Genomic DNA, 25488 nt, shown 5'->3' on the forward strand with positions numbered 1-25488 from the left:
CGACTTCACTCGTTTCAGCTGCTTTTATTTCAGTTTTATTTGCCCTAAATCATCCTCACGACGCCCTGAATGACACGCGTAGCCTCAGCTCGAGTTAGCTTCTGTTAGCTTCTGATAGCTGACTTTAGATGGTTGATTTTAGTGTCTGATATAAAAAATATTGTTTTTACAGTTTTGATGCTTAACTTGATTATATGTTATTATAATAACCATTAATCAATGATTCCAGTATTTTTAGGGGTTTAAATGTGTGTCTGCTTTTAGGAGGGTGGCTGTTCACATTCAGCCAAATGCAGCCAAGCTGACTGCACTCCACACTAATGACCCCAAAGTACTGTCGAGTTTTTGTAGGTAAAGGAAAAGGTCAAATTAAAATATTGACCAATGACAAAGAGATTCACCGGATCTCCGGCCAATCAAACTGTTTTTCATTCAGTGAAGACAAAACTAAAAGTAGAAAACAACGACAAAAACAGGAGAGAGCTGCAATAAAAGCACCACAAAGGAGGAAACACCATCTGTGGGGGTGTCAGTGCCGTCCACACATCAGATAAAGAAATCTCAACACAATGAAAATTTCATATCAGAAGTTCCTGTTAGCCACTGGAAGATGTGAGGCGTGTATGACAGTGTATAATCCTCAGTGGGTGTCCGATAGCCTGCACTTAAACCCCACATACATCAGGTAACTGTGACTAAATTAAAATTTTTAAAAAAGAAATGCATTAATGTCCAAATATGTACAGACCTGACTGTAATTCTTCTTTTTGTCTTATGGTGGAACCAAGTTCCTCAGAAGGTTTCTGTTTCTCGAGGAAAAGTCCCGCAGTGGAAACACACCTATTGTCTGATTGTCGACTGACTCATCAGTCAGTCAGGATGTGACTAATCTGTAATCACGCACTTCTGCTTTATTACAGGGAGCCTACTGTGTGTTGTTCTGGTGTTGTTAGATTCTCCTTCAGCTGCGTTTCAAGAGGCAGCGATGAAATGTGCTTCAAATTTTACACAAGCATCTACATTTAGTCTTAATTATACCTGCGACGTCCAAGTGTGTCTGACTGCTTTAGTTAGCCTTTACTAATGGTGATAAACATGTGAGTGGGTCTGTACGTACATTCAGTAATAATCCATAACTGAGCAACATTTTTACCACAAATGTATTTTAAATATCTTTGTACATTTATGTCAAATAAAAAGTAAGTAAGTAAGTAAACTTTATTTATTAAGCGCTTTTCACAGACAGACAATCACAAAGCGCTGTACACAAATATTAAAATATTAAAATAAACAATAAAATCAATAGACATTATATACAATGTAAAAGATTAAATGTAAATAATGTAAAAAATATAAAATATGTAGATCAACAAAAGACTTTTACTCGTTACAAAAGTAGACGCGTCTGTGTTATTGTACACGGATGTGTAAGGCAAAGTCAGTATAACTCTATACAAGTACATATGGATATACATTAGACATAAAGTGACCACAAATAAATGAAAAAGAAAGCAGTAAAAAAATACATAAAGGAATATAAAAGAATTACAAAGCAATTTAGAATATTTAATTTAATTATTTTAAGACACAAAATGATGTAAAATATTACAAAGACACATTAAAAAATTATAAAAGATAAGAGCAAAGACACAGAAAACAACTCAAGGCAACTTGAAACAAGTAAAAGTGACACACAACTGCAAAAAGGATGTAAAACATCACAAAAAGCCTCTAAAAGACAGACGAGTCGTACCAACACTTACCAAGAGGAATAAAACGTTACAAAGCAACTTAAAATATATATGAATAGTTTTAAAACTCTAAAAGACCAGAAAAAGAATTTTAAAATGATGAGAAGAGACATAAAAAAAAACGACAAAGCTATGAAATATATAAACGGACATCTAAAACTACACAATGATGTAAAAGATTACAAAATGTCTTAAAATGACAGCAAAGAGACAGAAAACAACAATAAAGCAAATGAAAAACATGTAAAAGATTAAAAAATGATGACAGTCTTAAAAAATTAACAGACATGAAAACAGTTACAAAAAAGAAGATTTAGAACCACAAATGATTGAAAACATTACAAAGAGCCTTTAAATGATGACAGAGTCTTAAAATGACATCATAACGACATAAAGCAACTAAAAGGAGATTTAAAACTACAAAAGACACGAAAGCATCAAGAAATAGGAGACACAAATTAGAAAGACCCCTAAAAATACGACAGAGAGACTTAAAACAACTAAAAGCACGTTTATTAGAAAAGCTGCTGGTTTGATTCCTGTTGCATGCATAAAGGCCGTCCAGCTCAGGCGCTGCCAGCTGTGGCGACGCCTGCGGTAAGGCAGCAGCTGAAAGTAGCTTCCTTTAAAAGACTTAAAATATCTATAAAGAGACAGAAATCAGCAGAAGCAACTTAAAACAGCTAAACAGAGACTTTAATTAACGCTCTTGATTGAATTCTGTCTCCTCTGTGAGACTCTGGGGCGTCCTTTTCACACCTGTCCTCAGAGGCTTCGTGATCACGTGTGATAGAGAAAAAGAAATCACACTAAGAGCTTAAAATAACATCTTATTTCTTTTCTCGCGTGTGATTTGTTTGATTTGGGAAAGACTTTACACCCTTCCTGACTCTACCTTCCTTATTTATCCGGCCTCGGGAGGAAACTGGCTTGTGGGTGACGATCCACGAGCAGCAGTGTGACTTCATGCTGAGAAAAACCTCTGCAGATGTGATGTTTGCTTTGAGGGTGTGTAGAGCTGGTCAGAAGGAGCTTTACTGTGTCTTTGTGGATTGAGAGAAATGATATTGGTACGAAGAGAGGAAGTGTGGTGTTGCGTGAGGAAGTCAGGACGTGTATGAGGACAGGGAGACTGTGGTGAGCTGTGAGAGGTAGGAGTGGCACATGGGCTCAAGGTGGGGGTGGGATTACATCAGGGATGGGCTTTGAGCCCCTTCTTGTTTGGGGTGGTGATGGACAGGATGACAGATGATATCAGGAAGGAGTCTCTGTGGACGATCGTGTTTGCAGATGACTCTGTGATCTGTGGTGAGAATATGGAGCAGGTGGAGGAGAGGCTGGAGATGTGGAGGCATGAACTGAAGAGACGAGCAGAAGCAACACAGATACATGTGTTTACATATCCGGGACTGCCTATCCAAAGGTAGGGGGGGTGAGAAAGCAGGCAGGGTGGACTGAGTGGAGATGAGTGTCAGGGGTGATTTTTGACACAAGAGTGAAAGCGTAGTGAGACCTGCTATCATGGTTGGGAGAACAGAGTTAGAACAGGAAGCATCTGAGGGACAGGTCAGACATGTGTGAGGAGGGAAGACCGATGTGCTGGACAAAGTTCGTTGAAGGCAGGAAGGAAAAGGAAGACCACGGAGAAGATTCCTGGCAGTGGTGAAGGAGGACACGCAGAGGTTGGTGTGGCAGACGTGAGCTGGAGGCGGTGATCTGCTGTGCCGGCCTTTACAGGGTTAAACTTCTTTATTGTTATTTTTCAGTATCTCTCGATGACTCAACACCTGTTGGGAGACGCAGCAGCACTTTTATCATCAGGCACAATGAAATCTCCTGAATGTGTCGCTCAGTTTGTGCGTCTCTCTCCATTAGATCCTCTGCTTGGGTTTCTTCTCGCTGCTCTGCTTCTTCCCTCCCTCATTCACACGTCTCAGGTTCTCATTTGTGTTTCTTTATCCCTCACGTCTCCATGTGTCTCTACACCATCTCTCTTCACTCCCCCATCCCCCTTTATTTTGATATGCATCTCCTCACCCCCTCTCTTTCTCTCTCTTATACATTTGCAGGCTATACATTTCCACCGCACCTCTCTATAGGTCTCTCTCTCGCACACAGCACTTATATGTCTCTCTCTCAGTTTCTCTCTCCACATCTGGCTTTGGGAGGAGAAAAACAGCAGATTAAGGAGTTGGACTGAACCATGAGGGGCTTTTCGGAGGGGGTACAACAGCTGGTTTTCAATTAAAAAGACAGCGCGCTCACTGTCCCATTCCTCTCAACGACGCTCGTTTCCTCTCCGCGTTAGCTAACGTCCTCAGAGGAGCACCGAGCCTTTGATAAGCCGGTTAATCTATTGATAATTGGTTTAAATGACCGCTTCTAATTGGCCGTATCCCCTCCCAGCTCAGCGCAGAGTGGTACGCTCCAGCTGGGGGGCTGTCTGTGGTGGAGTAGGGGCAGACCGAGCCGAGCCAAGCCGAGGCAGGCTGTGTGTGAATGGGAGACCTCGCCGCGCTCCTGCGCTCTGTGATCTCTGCTCTCTGGATTATTCCTCACTTTTTTAAAACCCGCAGGATTTTGCGGTGACCTGTGCGGGCTCCTCCTGCTGCCTCCAGCCGAGCTCACCTCACTCAGGTTTTATGTGAGGAGAAGAAGAAGAAAGGCAGCAGAAGCGCGTGGGACTGTGTGGATTTAAATAACTGATCGGACTTTTCTGCGCGTTCCCGTGCAGGTAGGTCTGAGGGGTTCCGGAGGGGGTAGGTGGTGTTTGGAGGTGGAGAGGCCGGTGATGTTCTCCAGGTCCGGGCGGCAGATATGGGGGTATCGGGGTGGTGGCGGTTGTGGAGAGGGGTGTATGAGTGAGTGGATGTTTCAGGGGGGAAAACGCCTCGCTTGCCCTCCGCATCACCGCTCATCAGCTGCTCCTGCTGCCTGCTTTTCCCCCCTTTCTTTATTTTTTACGCGTGGAAATTTCCTCCTTCTCAATGCTGCGAGTGGGGATGAAGGAGTGGGACTTGGGGGTTGGTTGATACCACAGGTAGGGGCTGCTTTCGCTCTCGGGGTTCGGCCTGTGTTACGGCACCAAGCGGACCGCTTCGCTCTGCGTTTTTCCTCCATTTTAAAGTGCGGAGTTCGGTGCGTAAAAGAGGCGATTTTGAGCTGCAAGTGTGTGTTTTTCTGTGTGTGGTGAAGGGGAGAGTGGTGGGGGAGGCTGAGGAGGAGGAGAAGGAGGAGGAGGAGGGGGTCTGGGAGGTAGCACAGCTCCAGACGCCGATCCATTAAGGAAGAACAAAGGGGGGGAAGGCGGCAGAAAAACGTTCAAAACCGCAGCCGAAACCCCGGAAACGCGTCCGATGGTCGCCCCGAACTCTGCGGACGAACCGCCGGCTGCTGCCGAGATCCACGCACCAAATTCGGATTTGTGTTTTTCTGAATCCGCCTTCATCCGACTGCCCATGTGCCGAAGAGCTGATCTTCTGGATCAGCCCCGCTCCCGGAACCGAGACCGGCACATTTCTGATCCCGGTTCGGCGAGTTCAGGGTCGGGATTTATCTCAGAGCCGCGATCGTGATGATCTCATTGTGATCGATGTTCTTCCTGACACACTCAAGTCACACCAGGCTGAAGGTTATCAATCAGAATCCCGACCAAACAGACCGCGCTGATCCTCAAGTAACGTTTGGATCACAGTCCCGGTAAAGGATCGCTGATGTGTTTACAAGTCGATCAATGATGTGATCAGTTTAACAACAAACAGTCGAAATCAGGTTTCGGGACCAAACGGCCCCAAATAGCGAGAAAATGAATCGATAACAAAAAGAATCAGTTATTAAAAACGGATTAAAACATAAATTTGCTGCAGAAGAAGAAGAAGAGGAATCAACCTGCACAGGCGATCAATAATCACACGATCAATAAGTGATGTGATGGGCTGTATGATAATGACTGATTGAATGTAAATGGTGCCAGGAGTAGCAGCAAGTCTCCCCCACATGTGTCCTTACCGAACAGATGTTCAGCTAAACACTGATCCTGTGATCAATGATCTGATCGATGGCAGGGTCAGATTCAGATCAATAATAAAGGAGACAGATTTGAGATTAAATAATGACTCCAAACCTACGTGAAGAAAAACTGATCAGAGATGACGGTGGATCGAGCACTTTGATCATCAGTTAATCGCACTGATTGATCATTTTAAGCAAACAAACACAAAGAGCTTCTGTTTGAACCGTCGTTCAAGAAGTCGTCTCAGGAGTTTCTTCAGTGTTCTGGTGTTTTTCTAACATGTTCCCCTTTTCACCAGGACAACAACCAGCTGATTAACCAATATCCCAGATAAACACATTATCTGCAAAGAGCGAGCTTCACAAACTCTTTTCCAGAGGACATGGATCAGATAACGGCAGCGCACAGAAAATCAAATGGAGATCTCAAATGAATCGTATAAAAAAAAACATCAGAGCGAAAATGAAGTTACGTTTGAATCAAATATAAAAAGTGATGAAAAAAAAACAGCTTTAAAGTCCAAACAGCAGATGAATAAAAGCCAAGCAGGTGATGATGACCACAGCGTTGAGGATTTTCCATAAATCTGGTCAGAGCTGTAACGACTAGTCCATAGATTTTTAAGGTGATTGGAAAAGAAATGAATCTCCGGTTGTTTTGGTAACAGATTTGACATTTTAAGTTTTAAAAAAGTCACGGTTCCATTTGTAGTCCAAATTAGTGTATTTTGTCCTGCCAGGGCTTCAGTCTGCTGGTCCCTCATTATTCCTTCATTACGCTAGACTTAATATGTTTTACAATGGAGATCTGCATTGACTTTTTCTATGATTTGGAATCTGGCACTTTGGTCTAGAACAGGGGTGGGCAATCTCAGTCCACGAGGGCCGGTGTCCCTGCAGGTTTTAGATGTGTCCTTGAACCAACACAGCTGATTTAAATGGCTAAATTAGCTCCTCAACATGTCTTGAAGTTCTCCAGAGGCCTGATAATGAACTAATCATGTGATTCAGGTGTCTTGACCCAAGGTGAGATCTAAAACCTGCAGGGACACCGGCCCTCGTGGACTGAGATTGCCCACCCCTGGTCTAGAACCTGACCAAGATGAGATGTTTGGTATCAGAACCAATTTTTGTGAGTTAAAAAAATATATTTGATTTCAATATTTCATCTGATTGTGTACACGGGTCACATTTAGCTGCTTTTCCATTCACACTATTTGGAATTTTTAGGAATTTTAAGGAATGGAACTGTTTCACTTCACACTGTTTGTCTACATTGTGTGAAACAGCTGTGTTGCCAGTGGCTTTGCAGCAACGTGTTCCCCTCCAGTCCAGCAGGTGGCAGTAATCGGGATTGGATTGCTTTTTGCACATGAGCTCATTGAGCCAATGCTGGGAAATTGACCCTGTGCACGAGAAAATGCTAACTTCCTGGTTTGAGACCGGATGTGGGGTTGTACATTTCCGGTAGCTTTACTTTGCGGTCAATCGCTACTGCGAAGATATACTCCAAAATTGATGTCCAAAACTCGAAAACGGAAAGATCACGTTAAGTTACAAAGAGGAGAAGGTGGGAACACTCACCACTGTTGTGTCATAAAAAAATCTAATGATCAATTTTGACGTTTAAAGAGTTTAGATCGATCAGTTGTTTACATCATTAAACACAAGCAGAACTGCAGCAGAAGACACATCGTCCACATTCAGAAGCACATATCTGTATAGTGACTGGTCTTATGATTTAAACAGGCAAATGTTCAGCATTCAAACTACAGGTGAACAATAGTCAAACCAGATGTTTCCCGTTATGTCGAGATCAGCTAGTCAAGTACACACCTACACAGCATGTTAACAAACCGTGAAAAAAGCCACACAAAACATGAATGATTGCTGGTAACGGTTTCTATACATTAGTATTTACGAAGGGTATGTTGTGACTTACCTTCAAAATTACAGCGGTCCCTCGCTATGACGCGGTTCACCTTTCACCTCGCTGTTTCGCTGAGTTTTTAGTGCAAGTTTGCATGCTTTTTTATTTTACATCACATTGCGTCCTGATCGCTGCAGACGATCTCCTCCGTCTCTCCTGTACAGTACAGAATCGCTGCATCGATCGCTAGCAGTGTAACTCTGAAGTGCAGTGCTGTATGTCCACGATGTCCACGACACGTTTTGCACCGTCAAAAAATAAAATTGGCTACTTGATTTCACCTATCACTGGTTATTTTTAGAACATAACACCCGCGATAAACGAGGGACAGCTGAGAAATATAACATTTGAATCCATTTTCTCTTTTGCTCTGAGGTGCGGGGGAAAAATATTGACAAGTCGATGAACATCATTTACAGATATATTGGGTAAATGCCCGAGACATCTATAGAAATGTAAATCGCCGCTTGATTCATTCACTTGTTTAACTTGTTAACTCCTACTATATCATGCTGCTGAGTGACTGCTGCTCGTAAAACACATTTCATTGCAATGTTGACCCTGTGCTAACTTGCATATGACAAATAAAACTGAAAACTGAAAACTTGTTTTGGACCGTAAACAGGGCGCGAATAGGACACCGGAAACAAAGCTCCCCACAGGAGTTTCCGCACCGGAAGTAGCATATGCTAACGTGCACATAGTCTATAGACGAGCAGTGGCAGAAAAGCGGATTCCCGACTGCTCTGAACATCGTACTCGTTGATTTTTCATTACATGCTCATGAAGAACGGGTGCAGCCCCTCAGCTGGCTTTTGGAAGCTGACCAATCAGAAGAAACTGGGCTTTTAGAATGGAGGGGAGGTTAAAAAGACAGGAATTAAACTGGCTGCTATCTCGCTGCTGCTCCCATCACAATCTCACTGTCTTAGTTTCTGTAAAGTATTTTTCAGTTGTTTCCAAAAATGGTCCTCTGAGAAACATCACCCAGCTGATCTCCATCATCACGCTCTATTCACCAAATGCTCTCAGCTGCCCAACCCAACGAAGGACCTCAATAAGAACTGATGATGAATTTTAAGTACTGGAGTAATCACTAAGTTAAAGCACTTGTTAGCATGTTACTGCGGCCAGAAGCAGCAATGATGAATCTAGAAGGAGGAGGAAGCTGCAAAGGTAAAAGAAGAACGCACGGCGAAGCTCAGAGAGTAGATATGACCGTGCAAACCGTGCAAACCGCAGGAACACGCAAAGAAGTTCTAAAACACAAACGTGGATCAGATCCATGTGCCTATCGCATAGTTCAGCAGAACTAATGACATTCCCATCAGCCTCAGCTACACTTTATGTTTAGCGCCATTTTACAGATGTCCTCCATTTTTTAATCTATATGCAGCCTGTAGTTTAACTCCAAACTCTTGCTCTCTATCAAACGGTGACTCACTGCAGCGCTGGACAAACGTCTACGTCCACTTGGGAAAGACGTTCATGTCGAGGCAGGTGGGGATTTTAATGATTCCTGCAGCTGCTTTCACTCGCAGAGGGGTGGGAAACATGCCTGTTTGGAGCAAAACAAATGACTTTAAAACGAGGCAAAGACACCACGGAGTAAATCAGACTGTTATAATTCGCTCATTAATGCAGTTTCTTGTTCTCAGCCTCTTGGAGATGAAACACTTAATAAGCACTGGGCTGGAACAGCTCGAATTATTTGATTGGATTCTTTAGCTCGACACTGAAATCTGCTTTTATTGTGCTTAAAGCAGGTTCTGTGTAACAAATAAAACTTTTTTTAATCTGAGTTATTTGGTGTAAAATGAGAAAACATGGGACAACATCCTGGTGTTCAAGGTGATGGTCCAGTATCAACATGAAGCTTAACAAAAAACAAGCCAACAACTAATTGTTGTGGCATGTTTTTGTGCAAAAAGACTTAATTGTGTATTCATTTAGTAAAAATCACTCTAAATGCCACCCTGCTCTTGATAAAACAGCCCAGTACTGTGAGCTGAGTCATAGTTTCGGGATGGTAATGATATAAAATGTCCGAAAGGCACCAAATGTTTGTTTTTCCTGAATCATTCACACAAAATGCGGAAGCAGAAACACTGGAAGTAAAACTTTAATGTTCCTCACAGGTGTGTGTAGATGGAGCACAGCTGGATGCAGCGAATGCCAAACGAGTCCAGATCCTCTGGAGGAAGCGTGCTTTTCACATTTCGCTCGGCCTCTCTGTTACTGTAATGTCCTCTTTGTGATTGTAATGCATCTCGTAAAGTTGCAGTTTTCCTGCTGTGAAGCTGCAACATGTTTCCAGACCGAGCTTCACTTTCCTGCCTGTTGCTTTATCTCGGCATCACTTTTTCCATTTGTGTGTGTGTGTGTGTGTCCAGTCTGCAGTCACCTCTGGAGCTAATCTGCCTTCGCTTTGGGATACAGTTCAGCTCCAGAGGGAGTTGAACTACCAACCCCGGAGCCTATAAGACACGCACAGAGTGCAGTACAAATGTGTGTGCGCTTTTGTAAGTCCATAGCCGGCTTCATTTTCAAGTTGGCGTCTCAGGAATGCAATAGGAGATGATATGTTGGACTTGTTACAATTTTTATCTGTTTAGTTAACATCATGTTCATTTTTTTCCACTGAGATAATAGTTTCATGCAAAAAATAAGGTTTCGATGTTCACTCACGAGGAAGTCTGCTGCGCTAACTGCTCTGAAATGATTACATGTTGTTGTTCCATGCTGTAACATGCCAGCTGTACCCAGATCAGTTTGCACTGGAGATGATTTTTGTTCATTTATTTAAAGGTTTGTTTTTGTAATTCCTCTTAGTCAGGTTTAGACAAAAACGTCCAACACCAGGGGGCGGTGTTTTCAGACGTGCGCTGATCTTTTTAACGTTTATTTATTATTTTTTTACTCTAATTTCCTCATCAGGTTTGTCTTTTGTGGGGCTCCAGTTAGGGCTGGGCGATATGGCCTAAAATTCATATCGCGATATAATTCGAAGCATGTGCGGTAACGATATATATCACGATATATTATTTTCTTCTGTATAATGTATTTTCCACACTATAAGGCACACTTAAAATCCTTTAATTTTCTCAAAAATCGACAGTGTGCCTTATGTATGAATTCTGGTTGTGCTTACTGACCTCGAACCGATTTTATGTGGTACACGGTGCACAGAAATCTATCAAAAAATATTTAGTACGGCTTTGGTGAGCTATGAAGGCGCACCGCTTGATGGATTGCCGGAGCGTTACGGCTACCATAGTCAGGAGGCTTGCGGAGTAATCCAAAACTGGGTCCAAAACTCCGTCTTCTTCAGGTCCCAAAGTCAAACGAACACTGAGAGTTGAAAACGGTCTAAATTTTTTCATCTTTAATAAAATCATCAGCGTTGCTGCTTTATCAGGTGTAACAATTAAGTTTAACATCCAGGCATCCATGAAAACAGAAGTTATTCAATTTAACGGAGTTAGAAGTTAACAGGAAGTTAGCTCGCTAGCTTTCACCTAAACATTTCATACCATGTTCTGACTGAGAGATTTCTGAAACTAATTCAAACGTACAGCTCTGCTACCACTTCCAACATAAATGAAGACAGAAAACTAAACAGCAGTGACGTTTGCAGGGTTACTGAAGTTGGACTAGCTGGTATATAATGTTGTGCTACGTGATTGCTAGCGACACAGCTATGTTAGCATAACATTAGCACAGTGAAGCTGGAGGATGAACGCTAACTTTTTTCCCACTCGATAAAAGTTAACGTGACGGATTCTGGTGGTCAGGGACAAATGCAATCGCATAGCAGGATGCTGTACACGGGCCAAACTTCAGTCAGGAGAACAACTGATATTATTCATCCACAATACGAGGTTAGTTATTAATATACTGCAACAACATGGGAATAGAACAGCTGCGAGAGAATTCAACATTAACGAATCAATGTTACGAAAGTGGAGGAAGCGCAGTTTTTGGCTTTCCCCATATTTCAAAAGTGCTTCATCTCTTTGCTATTACTGTCACCCGCCATAATTTGCAGATGATAATGGTTTTAGCCGCTGCGATGCTTTTGACCAAAACAGGTGCAGCTTGATGACATCATCAACATGCGCTATCGCGATAGAGCGGTATAGTCAAAATCTCTATCGTTGGCCAAATTTATATCGTTTCTATTGCCCACCCCTAGCTCCAGTTATAAGTAAGAACGTGCTGTTAATGACCTGCTGTGCCACCTTATGGTAGAAACCGGTATTACACAAAAGTACAGCCAGGCCCAAGTTCAGCTTTAGCTGATAGCGCTTCATCACCACACACAGATGTCATCGTTTCTTCACATTGTGATTACAGCGTTAGTTACATTTGGAAGGTTTTACACTATTTTCAAACACGGCGCTACCACTCTTAACTGGCATCTAATCTCATCATGCCAGTCATGCTTTACTGGACAGATGTTTTCAGTTTTTAATGTTTTATGACTGGCAAACAGCCTCTAGGTGTGTTATTGGCAGAGTTATGGTTTTGCATCTTACCTGGAAAGATGCATCCTTGAAAAACAGAAACAGTTACAAAATTTATGATTGAATGACAACTTGAACATCTGAAAATCATTCCTAAAAAGCAAATGCAGTTACTTCCTAAAGTGATTATTTAAGTAAACTACTCATTACTTTATCTTCTGCAAATATTTTATTTACAAAGTCATAAAGCATAAAGCTGGGTCTTCACAGAGACTCTTATCCCGTGGTTCGAAGGACTCCAACTCCACCCTTTTGGACTGCAGCCACTGATGATGGTCTTTGTCCTGCTTGCACAGTTCTCCACCTGCTGAGGGTTCTCCTTGGAGTGGAGCTCCAGCTCACAGCGGAAGGAGCGGAAGGAGGACTTCTCCCATCAGCTGCAGTAGAAAGGGTGGAGCTGGAGTCCATGGAGGATTGCTACAACAGTGAACTAAGCAGTGACCAAGTCATCTACTGATAATTAATCAGAGGTGGCGATTTGCTGCAAACGTAGTAAACTGGTAAAAGTCTCAAACTGCATAATTTCTGTTATTCTAACATTTTTTAGGCAAAACATTTAGTCGATTAACTGAAGAAATAACTTGCCATCTTAGTGATGTTGATTCTGGCTGCTGGCCTAAAATCACTGTTCAAGTGAAGAGGTCAGAGGTCACAGCTGTCTGCCTCCGCAGGACTGCTTTTGCTCTGGCTCGTTCACGCAGTATTTAGTCATGATTAAATCTGTTTGAAAGGACGTCGCAGACAGAGCGAACGTCCGCACGGCTGCCTTTAAACGCGTTTGCGGCGGTGTTTTGCATCGGCTCGTCTCACGTTCTTTGCGGAAACATTTGCGTTTCTGTTTGGTTGAGCTCCCAGTTACTGGCTGCAATCTGCAATCATTTGTTGTCCAGTGTTTGAGTGCTGCCATAGCCGTGGAGTGGAATGAAGACGAGTCGGCACTTCATTAAATAAACGTAAATATTTGGATCGTTGACGCGCAGCTGTAGTCCTTCAGGTGAAGGGCTGTTGTTATCCTGCTATTGGAAATCCATCAGTGTGTCTTATTATGGAGCATTGATTTGATATGAGTGTGTCTGTGTGTGTGTGTGTGTTTGACCTCATGTGCGTTCTTAATTATCCTTTTGTCGAAATCAGGTCACAGTGTCACCTGCAGCGGCGTGTTTTTGTGTGTGTTAGACATCAGAGCGGGCAGACGTGTGCAATCTAATCCAGAGCGCTTTGTCTCCCTGTAACACGCCATTGTTTGTTAATGTACAATTAGAGTCTAAAAACTCGCACTCTGTCACTTTGAGTCATTGGCAGAGTCGGCGCTGAGAGAACGCTGAGTCAGCAGAGCGAGACGGACCCTGATATGATATTTCTGCCGGCAGTGTTTCACCTCTGACTCTGTGAAGACGTTTTACAGCCAGACCAGCCGGTCCTGCTGCTGCGATGACGTCATCTTTCTGTGCACCAGCGTGCACTTCAAACTGATTCTATCTGAAACCTCAGTGTCAGACCCTCCCCAGTACCCGTCCTAATGAGATAAACATATCAAAGTTAGTCGGCCTCTTATGTTGCAGTCGTGGATGCTCACACTAAGCATGACCAGAGTCTCAAATAAATGAGATCAGCGTATGTACGCGTAATCCCAGAATGCTCTTACTGCTGTTACCAAGAGCTTTTTTCTATTCTTGGGAATATATGATGTCATAGATAGAGGATTTCCTTATCATCGTCATCTCAGCACAGTGGCCCCGCCCACCTGCTGTTCAAACCTTCTGTTTAGGTGAAGGTTGGCTTAAAGGGACGGCGGAGCTGCTAATCTCATCGCACTGAAGCTGGTGTTGAATTGCTAAAATGTATTTTTACACCTTTTTCTTGACGAAAAACAAAATAAAAATGTTAGTTTTCACAAATATGTATGTTAACACAGTGAGGGCATGACGGTGCACTTTTAGCGCCGCCCCCTCACAGCTACAATACCGTGGGTTTGAATCCAGTGGCCTGCTGGGGCCTTTCTGGGTGCAGTGGGTACGTTCCCCCGTGTATGCATGAACTCCAGCTTCCTCCCACAGTCCAAAGACGTACACTAGGGCTGCTCGATTATGGCAAAAATGATAATCTCGATTATTTGACGATATTTATTTAACAACGACAATGTGTTGAATAATGACTTTAAAGATTGTCAAAAAATAATATAAAATAGTGCAAATACTGATAACCAGTGTTGGTCAAGTTACTTGAAAAAAGTAATCAGTAACTAATTACCGATTACTTCCCCAAAAAAGTAATCCAGTTACTTTACTGATTACTTATTTTCAAAAGTAATTAATTACTTAGTTACTTTTTTAAAACACGCTTTACAACCTGAATAGGTGATAAAGTGATAGATCTTTCAGCCCAATTCTACTTTTTCTGCATAATCATCATACAAAATGTAATCAAATGGAAAAGTCTCTTTTTAAAACTTGTTTTGTTAGTTTTAATCTTTTAACTTTATGCATCAAGCAAAAATTTAATTATATGCAACATTCTCTGACTGGAAGAAATTTGTTTAACATTTAAACCTATTTTCTGCACATTCCAGCACATAAAATAAAATATTTTTTTGTGCTACACTCACTCTTTCAAATAGATGCAAGTAAAACACAGCAGAAAATAAATAGAGTCAAAGACTAGCGGTCCTGTTGCTCTATTTTCACCTGTAAAGCAGGAGTTGGGCAGGCGGAGGTTTACCCTGGTGCAGGTGTGCCGCAGCGGTCAGTGGAAGGATACGGCAGCTTCTCTGTGAGTTTCCCATTACCTCGTAGCTACTCGGTGCTTGTTTGGAAGTTTAGGGTTTTTTTCGCTTTAAAAAGAAGTTTTCTTCCCACGCACAGCAGACACTAATGTTTTTGTCACTTTTTATGGAATCAAACTCAAAGTAAGGTCAGTACTTCCACGCTTTAAACGCTGCACGCTCATACTCTCTCTGCACTCGATATATGATCCATTGTTGATCTGCACACAGCTGTTGTCACGAACGTCGCACTCGCTTACGTCACTGTCATGAGACACTCTTGCAAAAAATCACGGTTTTAGTAACGCAGTAACGCAGCGTTCCTACGGGAAAGTAACGGTAATCTAATTGCCTTTTTTGCAATAGTAATCCCTTACTTTAGCACGAGGGAGGGGCTAATAATCGGCCCAGTCATTTTTAATGATCGTTGAAAGAACAGATCGTAATCGAGATTAAAATTCGATTAATTGAGCAGCCCTAACGTACACATCAGGTTATTTGGTGATTCTAAATTGGTTGTAGATGTGAAACTGAGAGTGAATGCTTGTCTTTTACTCTGTCTCAGCCTTGTGGCAGACTGGCAGCCTATCAGGATGTGCCCTGCCTCTCGCCTTGTGACGGCACAGTCATAACTCTGAAGTGGATGGATTTTAAACTCACTCCCACAAGAAGTTAGAAGCAAACGCACAACAGAAGCTTCCGGTAACTCGTTGAAGTGCCTATAGGATTTCTTTGTGGCTTGCTTCATGCCTTAAACCAAAACGAATGCTGTATAGGGTCCCATTCATGCTGGAGTGCCTCCTGTGGAACAGGAAGTCCACAGAATGGCAGTTCTTGAAGTAGCGGTGTTGTTTGGGGAGGGCGACCGAAAGGTAGAGAAGCTGAAATGTCTGGTTGCAGACAGAGGATGGATTCAGGAGCAGCAGAGCGGTGTAGGATGAAGAAAGGCTGCTTTGAACTGCTGCAGTCGAAGAATAAAACACACGGAGCCTTTTTAAAGTGTCGAAGGAAAAAAAAAGTCTGATGCATTATTTATGAATTTGTTAGATTATCAGTCCTGATGCACTGGCAGCATTTCATGCAGGAGGTGTATTTTAACTGCTTTATAATCAGTTAGTTAGTTTAGTCCAAGGTTTTACAGCCTCGGGGTCGGGCTCAGTGTTGACTTTGGCTCCTGGAGTCGATGCACTTTTCCTCACATAGCGTTTAGCACCTCTCCGCTGAAGAGCAGCAGCTTGCTCGCTGAAATCCTGTTTCCTGTCTGTTTGAACACGGACGTGAACGCAGCCACGATTTAAACAGAGCAGGTCACTTGTTTCCGTCTCACTCTTCAGACGGCAACGTGAAAGATTTACGACAGAAACGTTAACGTCACCTGACGACGAGCCACCGGCCATCCCCGCTGCTGCCTGCGCCTGTTTTCAATGCTGATTGTCTAATATTTTGTGGTAATGTGTAGATGAGTGTAGTCAGTTCATCAGTTTCCTCCTAGAGCCATCAGCTTCATTAGAGACGGACGCTAAGAGCTTCGTTTTGTGCAGCGGTTCAGACAAATATGCTGCGGACGAGGAGGAAGCTGCAGGCTGTGATTTCACAAACGCTGCAGACGCATTAAACACAGATTACTTTAATTGTTAGTCATCATTTAGTTTTATAGTTGTTGTTGTTTGAAAATGTTCATAAACATTTTTATCATAGTTTTTATTGACCAAAGTCGCTCAGTTCCACAGCCTGACTGGAACAACTGGGATAGATTTTCTCTAATTAGTCTGCAAATAGTGCAAAGCGACCCTGTCAGTGAGCTTTGCACAAGTTTGATGGTTTGTACAATAACTTCATGAGCTATTCGTGATCTCATGCTCCGTTTTGAAGGCTTGAAGTATAAACTTGTGCTCGGGCTCTTTGTGTCGTGTCGGCTTTAAGAACATTTATTTGTCTTGATAAAAGAAGCAAACCTGCAGCTGAACGGTGTTAAAATACGTGTCTAATCTGCTCACGAGGAATTTAGTTTATATAAGAAGTACACGCCCTGATCTAATCAATGAATTGTAAATCTAAACTGTGTTTCAATAAAGGAGCCGTTGTCCAAACCGGCTAAATCCGATCGCCAAACATTGGAATATTTGGAGTATTTGTGTTTGTCACATCTGGTCTTTCACCATCAGGACGTTTCACTTCACTGCTATCAGATCTGACACAACAAGGCTCGATTCATCGGCAGCCTCTTATCCGATGTGATGGCTTCACCGGTGTAAAACACATACTGGTGTCCTTGTTAGAACCTCGTGTTCCCAGACCCGCAAACATTCAACCCGATCCTTCCCTGAACTCTGAAACCATTTAAATAGTGCCCACTTTCCACTCGTGCCCTGATGACGGGACTAAAATGGACAAGGGTCCTCACAAAGCTAGGCACACAAGTACAAACGCACACTCTCAGGATGAGCTGAGGAACAGGCAGGAAACAATCAGCTGAGGCTATTGGTTTCCTCCCTCGATGCCTCCTGACCTCTAGCAGCTGGATGTGTGCGGTCACGTGTGATTTGGCCTTAGAGAGGCCAGGGTCAAAGACATACATGTGGCTTTCTGTCTGTGTGTGTGTTTGTAGCCGTATGCACATTTACTCATGTTCTTTACTTAAGCACTAATTACCTTTTCGTGTTTCTCTTTCACGTTTAGCTTCAGCTGCTTTTGTCCGACTGCTTCTACTCTCCAAACCATCTCTGATGCATTTAAAACAGAGAAACACTCAAAACAAGCAGAAGTGAAAGTGAGAAATTAAAGTGTTTTGAGCAGTTCTCGTGTAAAAATGTTCCACGTTATGATTTCAACATCTCATGTGTTCATTTCCAGTTTAGATAAGTTTCACACAGTTGTGAAAGAGGCGATTTGAACTCTTGGAAGCTGATTCAGGTTAAAAAAATGTACAAAAATTTTAAAGGAACAAAAAAAACAAAAACAAAACCCAGAAGAAGACAGCTGCCGTTCCTCTTGTTGTCACCCTGAACCCTCTAAAGCCAGTCTTTCTTGTAACTGTTTCAGTCGTCAGTTCTTCAGGTTTCTCGAAGGATCCCGCGCTGCTTCGATGGTTTTGAGGTCAGGGCTCCGGGGAGGCCGGTCCTCGCCGTGCTTTTACTGCACCAGCAGTGCGTTTACTGCACCAGCAGTGCGTTTGGATCGTTACATTTCTGAAAAACGAAGCAGCTCCCAGTCAGATGTTTTGCACGTGGTGGCTCAAAATCAACTAAAAATGTTCAAATTTAGATTCTTCCCTCCGTCAGACGTGTTGGCGCTTATCAAATTAAGGGTTGTGCAGTTGCTGTCATCGCTACACCTGTCTGTGAACGATGGTGTGAATTAGAAGTGAGATTCCTGCATTGTGTTCGAACTTTCACTGAACTGCTGCAACATCCTGCATGTTTCTGTGCATTCCTGTGAATCTTTGAATCATTGGAGTCCAAAGTTAAATGCAAGTGTGAGCGCGCACGAGTGATTTCACATCCCGTGTGTGGAGGGGGGGGCATCGCTCTGCAGCTGCCGAGTCTTAGAAATGTTTTATGAACCAACAGGGACGCTGTGTGTGTGTGTGTGTGTGTGTGTGCGCGCATTCAGGGTGGTGTCCAACAGTCAACATTACAGCTCTTTCAGGCCATTAAAGGAGCATAACTCTGCTTTTGCCTCCTGATTGAGCACAAATCACAGAGTTTCCACTCCTGTGATGTTTTTCCAGGACTTTTCAGATCGATTTCTCGGAAACGTATAAACCCAGACACAAATGCTTCACGGGACTGTAAAGTAAAGGCTTTTATTTCATCAGTTTCTTCTCTTATCGTCTGTTTAGACTCGAACACGAACTCCTTGGCGCGTGTCGTCTCTGTTTTGGTTCTTTTAAGCTATTAAAAGTGAGCTAAAGTGTCCCTGAGCTCCAACACTGATGTTATCCTGACAAATATTTAGGTCCGGTGTTCGCAACACGTCGAGATAAGCCGCGGAGGGCTGAGTGGGCCTCTGATGTTCAGATTCGCCGCGTGTTGTGATCCGCAGATCTTCTTGTGACAAATTGTAATTCCTGTAAAGTCGGATGTGAACAAAGGTTCGTGTTTAGGTGCGTTACACGCGTGAGAGCGGCAGACACGATGGCTCCTCTGTGCACGGGTGAAAGGGTTATTCTTGGGTACGCGAGACACGAAGAACAGGTTTTATCAGCAAGAAAGCTGCGATAACATCACAACTGTACTCATATTTATCTGTTGGGCTGATTTTCTAATCTGCACCTGGTTACCGAGCTCGCCGTTGGAGCAGCTGGCAGTTGGGTTTAAGTTGCAGTCCTATTTTAAACCTCGCTCCCCGTGCGCTCTGCAGAAGGGCTGGAACGCGTAAAAGCATTCTTCTTCCTCCTCTCGCTGCAAAACGAGACACTTAAACGCATAAACGGCCCACTTTTGAAAATGCATTAGTTGCTAAGTTACAGCACCTTTAAATGAGGACGTTTTGAAATCAGAAAATGGACAGAAGAAGCATCGAGAAGCTGCAGAGAAACAGATCCAGCACTTTCCTTTTCTTCCTCGCTGTTGTGTTTGTGTATTTGGTTTGTTACAGCAGCGATGCTCATATTAAGAGCTGGCAGTGTTTAAATAAAGAGGTGAGCATGTAAAGCCTGCGAGCTCAAAGCTCAAGCCTCAGACTGCTCGTTCGTGTGTGCTTGCATTCGTTTCTTTCTCCTTTTTTTAACGCTGAACTTAAAGTACATTTATTCTGCTCATTTCCAGCTCCGTGGTTTTTATTCTCGGACTCCACTCGAGTAGATTTACACGATTCTCCGTTCAGCGTCGGCCTTGATGCAGCCCTTCAGTTCATCCTTTGAAACGAGTCTTTATGTTTTCAGTTTTAGCTCTTCTTTTTTTTCTTTTTAAATCGCCTCTTTAAGGTGACCTTCCTTGAAGCCCACAATTTTCCCAGATTACCTGTCGCTCTCCTGGCTTCAGCGGATAGAACCAAGTGCATCCTGCTTTTAAAGGGGAAAAAACAACTATAATAATCAACCGTGGCTAGAAAACCTTCACTGGATTCTGTAATTCGAACAATGTTTTTCTACATTTTTTCCACTTACATTAAGAAATAGTGATTGGAAAAAGTAGATTTCTCCTTCTTGGTTAAAAACGGTATTTTTGTCAAATCCATCCGTGCATGTTTCAGCTCGTATCTGGTCTGGACTGAGAGCGGATGGCACGAGCATTTGCAGCAACAAAGGTTACAGCAGGACGTCTTTGTTCGCTAATTATTACGCTCATTAGCCGCTTATTGTGAGACATAATTGTGGATTTTGTTTTTTAATCTCAAGCTGTGTCAAACGGTTCCTGTATGCAGGGCTGTATCAGGTGACCCCGAGCCTTCCCTTAATTGCTGCTGTAGGTTCAGGCTGCTGGGAATTTCCCATCATCTCCCCCCCTCCTTTCACTGCTGCATGTCATGAACTTCTGTCTGTAGTTTGTGTTTTGTCCTTGTCTCTGTGCTCTCCTGCTTCCTTCCACTCACCCACCCACCCCCACCCCACCTTCGTCTGTTCGCACATGGCCGCCCGTCCCTGAACTTGGTTCTGCTGGAGGACTCTTCCTGTTAAAAGGGAGATCTTCACTGCATCCATGAACCATCTCTGAAGTCTTCCTCGTTCCCTCCTGCCTCGGAGCTCCAAGTTTCTCATCCTTTGCCCAATATAGCAACTATCCATCCTCTGCACATGTCCTGCTATTGAAATCTGAAAGCTTTGGTTCGTAGATTTAAAAAGAATCCATCCATCGCCTGCTCATCCAGCTCAGGGTCAGGGGAGGCTGGAGCCTATCCTAGCTGTTATACAGTGAAATCAGTAATAATTAACTGCAGTCACATTTTTCGGTTTTTGGAACATAAGGTGCTAAAAAAAAACAATAAACTCTCTCTGGTGATAAACTCGTAGCTCTCTGGTTCTTTGTGAATATTAAATATAGGAAGTTTTTCTCTAATGAACCAACATCAGAGTTGGTAAATCTTTGTCTGTTCTTGTTTTCCATCGTTCTGGCCTTGGAGTACAAGTCAGACGCTGTCGTTGAGCTGTTAATGACTGAAACAGCAGCAGACTTCAGTGTCCCCCCACCCCCGCACCCCACTCTGGACAGACTTCACAGGTTTGAAAGTCGCTGCTTTAGCATTCGCAGCTGAAGGCATCAGGTAAATGGGGTTTATCAGATGCTAATGATCCCGGAGTTTAGGACAGAAAAGGTCTTCAGGTGTTGGAGTCACCTTGTTTATAGCCGGGTGTAGGGCTGTGCGATATGACCAAAATCTCATATCCCGATATAAGACATCTATCGTCCCGATAACGATATAAATCACATAAATGTAACATTTTCTGTAAATTCTGTGAATCTCGGGCAGCTCGACTTGCGTGGAGTGTTTCCAGCTGTGCGTCGTGTAGCTGGAGTCGAGTGTTTTAACCGATGCATGAAACGATACATTTTTAGACATAAGTTGTAACGGCGCCGTTTTCTTTGTGAGTATTTATTACACGGCGTGCTGCGGGGAAAAGCCTGTTCTAACGTTTGAGTCTAAGGTCTATTTTTTAGCTTCTCATCCGTAAATACTATGGATACTCTTTCACGTGGTTCAGTTTATTTTGAAAAGTCTCAACAGGATCTTGAGCTTTATTGTGAAAGGTTTATGTGGAACAAACGGACACGCGAAGGTGTTACCATCGTTGTTGCTAACGACAACGCATAAAAACAGGCGCTTGTCCGTCCGTAGTGTGGTTATATTAAATATAAGAGAAAGAGAGAACTTTAAGAAATTAATATAGCCACTACAGTGACATCAAAACCATGAAAAAATATTGCCGTAAACAGTTTATTTTGCGACACCACGAAACAAACGATAGCGTAAAATGAAACGATAGACGTTTTTATATCGTCATCCGATACATATCGTTATATCAAACAGCCCTAGCCGTGTCCTGTACCACGCCACTGTTCCCATGTTGCAGCTCATTAATGTCACAGTATTGACACTATCAATTGTTCACACTGTTTCTCAAACTTTTTCAATTACTGCCGGTTCTTTAACACATTTCTGATAGGCTGTTGTTTGGAGGCTGTGATGCAACAGCAGTGGTTAACAGGGGAAATATTCTGAATTCACAAAGGCTCACTTTGGGGGTTTTAAAGCCTCCTTTTAACATGCAGCTGATTCTTTGTTCTATGGCAGGGTGGGCAGCTCCAGGCCTCGAGGGCTGGTGTCCTGCAGGTTTTAGATATCACCCTGGGCCAACACACCTGAATCAAATGATTAGTTCATTACCAGCCTCTGGAGAACTTCAGGAGGTCATTTAGCCATTTGAATCAGCTGTGTTGGATCAAGGACACATCTAAACCCTCCGGGACACCGGCCCTCGAGGTGTGGAGTTGCCTACCCCTGTTCTATAGTATTAAACATCGACCCTACATTTCCAGGGATCCTCGGCATCCCTAATATCAGTGTTCAGTGCAGCAAAAAGGGAGTAAGTGCATGTAGTTGAATTTTCAAGGCGACAAATCACCAAATATGTAAAAATAAAGACAAAACTCATTCAGAAATCCAGACGTGCCATTTAAAGATGATCTTCTGCCCACTTTGGTTGTAACTTTGAGCTCTTGTTATGTTCCTATCATATCGAAGCGGTCTGCCTATTCCCCCGTGACCTCTGGCCTTTTGTCTCCAAAACTGTAATGGCTGATCAGGTATTTGTGTTAAGTGTGCCTAATGAAGTGGCCTGTCACCCAATGATAAAGTGGACTCATACTGTTACATTTTATAAAACGACGAAAGATTGGGTGAAGTTGCAGGTATGTGTGTTCATGCAATGGTAACTTTGTTACTATTGAACAGACACATTTCATACTGTTTATTTTTGCATTTAACATATTTACTGCGTTTAGCTTTTAACTCGGTTTAACCTCCGTTCTCCGTTTCTGGTGCACGGCTGCGGACAATCGTCTGTTTATTCTGGAGCAGGATGCTTTTGGCTTTTTCCCGTTGTAGCTGGGCTTCGGGGACTTTTTTCCCCTCCTGTGACGATCCTAGCATCAACGTCCGCTTCTCTCATCTTTTTGACGCTGCTTTCTGTTTCATCTGTTTTGTGTCTCGGGTCGGTGGGGAATTCATCCACTGCCTCTCTGACTTTTTGTCTGCTTGAAGTTGTTCAGTTGTTCTTTTCCTACTTCCGTGGACTGAGTGCTGTCTAATGTTGATTCAGTGAAGCCGGCTCTTCCGCATCACTTTTATCTTCAGGATTTGTCTGGTAAGTGAGGTTTTACCTTTCCTCCTTGACATAATCCCCAAATATCACAGAGGACTTACGTGTGTTACTGTTTTAATATGAGTGTAATTGGTCCTCTTTAAACTCTGTGTGTAAAACCACAGAATTAATCTGGTTACCATCCATCACGCCGCTGTCATCCCCTCCCGTTTCCCTCAGCTCGTCTTTATTTCTAATGGATGAAGTCCAGCGCCGTCTGAGTTAATGTATCCAATCAGTGTTTACTTTGTGAGCTCTTTATGACCTTAGTGGAGGACAAATATAGCTTTCAGTGCGGTTAAATGCAGCGTGACTTGGCTGTCAGTCATGGGAGTACACTTTGTTTGGATTTTCTGTCAGTGCGGCCTTAATATATAGCGAGGTTAAAGGTCACCAGGACTGCGTGATGAATGAACGAGTTCCCCGTTGGCCCGTTTACATTCGCAGTCCTGGTTTTGTTTGAAATGGCAGCGAGAAGTCGCAAAAGATTTTCTGCGTCAGGCTGAGAGAAAATAAAGTATTTCCACCTTTTGTTTGGCATCGCTGCTGTTCAAGCATAAAAGCTATTAACATAATCACTGCAAATTAATCGATTATAAAAATTAATTAATTGTAGCCTCACAGCAAGCCATAAAAGTGCAACAATACCAATCATGACTTTATTATTTAACTTATTAGTTTGAGTACCATTTACTGTAGAACAAGCTATACACAGCAGGGGGAGTTTAACGATGTGTTGCAGCTACTGACAAAGAAAATATGAAAATATGCAATCATTTCTTAGATGGGATCTAAGTTACACTGAAGCTACTGCACATTTAAAGGCGATATCCGTAAGAATTCCTAGTCAGGACTGTGATGGGATTAGTGCTGGGAAAATGGGACATTATAATAAATTTACTGTGTAAGCTGCTGAGAGCTATTTTTTTCTACCTGTCTTTTTTTAATGGCCAGCCTTTGCTTGTTGCCCCCTGGCTGTTATTTCATGGTGCATACTGGCTTTTATATAGGAATGGATGCTTATTTTCTGCTTAGACAACAGATTTCATGCCAGACCCATAAAACAAAAGGAATAGGAGTGTGTAACCGTGGCGACAACGGGAGAAAGGCAGAGGGCAGGAAGAAGCTGTAGCCTTAAGTTCAATTAAAAACACCTTTTATGTTTTCAGGCTGAAACAAACTGAAAAACTATTTTTTTATGGTTCATCATTTTCTGATTCATTTATCAGGGTTGTAGGTTGAAGTCATAGCTTTGGGGATTCAAGTGCTTCAGGCCAAGTGCTACCAGCAACACATTAAATTATAATTTGATGCTTTGAGTTTGTATATTTTTAGGCAGCTTAACAATCAAATCTCTGGAAAAAATAAAAACTGTTACGGCTGCAATCGCACAAGCATAGAGGTCGGCTGGAGACTACATTGAAGTGCCAGATACTCAAGAGAAAATGTGTTTTCCCCCCAGCGGTTGGCAAGCTGTAGCTTCGAGCTTGCTGTCTAAAATGAATTGTATATTGCCATGATCTCCTGTAATATGCAAGGGAGACGCCAACTTGTCTGCAAACACTTGAAAAACGTGCCTGACAAACTGGAAACTAAGAACTTACAAAGTTGTGCCTTAGCACTGACACTAGCACGTTTTAAAGCCCAGGGCTTTTCTGATGCATTTATGATTGGATTGTGTTGTTGTCACCTCTCTTGTGAAGCACTTTGCGATGTCTGTCTGTGAAATGTGCTACACAAATAAACTTTTACGTACTTACTTTACTTTTGTTGGCGAATGGACATTTTCCTTAGCAACCGGTGGTTGCTAGAGGGTCACTGATACATCACATAGTAAAGATCAGGTTATAAAAATGTAACATTTGAAGACAATGACTAGGAGATGGGTATCTAAGCAGCTAGCTTACACTTGTCTATAAGCTAGACAAGTGTAGCTAGCTTATAGCTACACTTGTCTTGTATAGACACTTGTCTATAAAGCTAAGGTCGGTGACTTTAGCTTTATAGTTTATAGTCTTTGCCAGTGTTGTTAGCTTCTGGGTTGGTGGACGGCGCTTTGGAGCTAACCTACAGATAACTAGCTAACCTAGTTATCTATAGGTTAGCTTTGTTCTATAATTTATCTGTGTGTGATTAGCCAACTAGCGCTAGTTAGCGCAGGAAATATACCAGTTATATAGGCTCTATAAAGTATTAAGTTTATTTAT

At 42.7% G+C, this 25488-nt stretch overlaps 1 protein-coding gene across 1 annotated transcript in view; it reads left to right on the forward strand.

The window, feature by feature from the left end:
* The first annotated feature begins 4200 nt into the window (after positions 1 to 4200).
* Positions 4201 to 25488, forward strand: part of plxna3 (plexin A3) — a 161635-nt gene continuing 140347 nt past the window's right edge. The window contains exon 1 of the mRNA XM_085146019.1: positions 4201 to 4485. The gene's annotated coding sequence lies outside the window, so the exon portion shown is untranslated. The remainder of the gene's footprint in view (positions 4486 to 25488) is intronic.

This window comes from Neolamprologus multifasciatus, chromosome 20, assembly GCF_963576455.1.
Source record: "Neolamprologus multifasciatus chromosome 20, fNeoMul1.2, whole genome shotgun sequence".
NCBI classification, from domain to species: Eukaryota; Metazoa; Chordata; class Actinopteri; order Cichliformes; family Cichlidae; genus Neolamprologus; species Neolamprologus multifasciatus.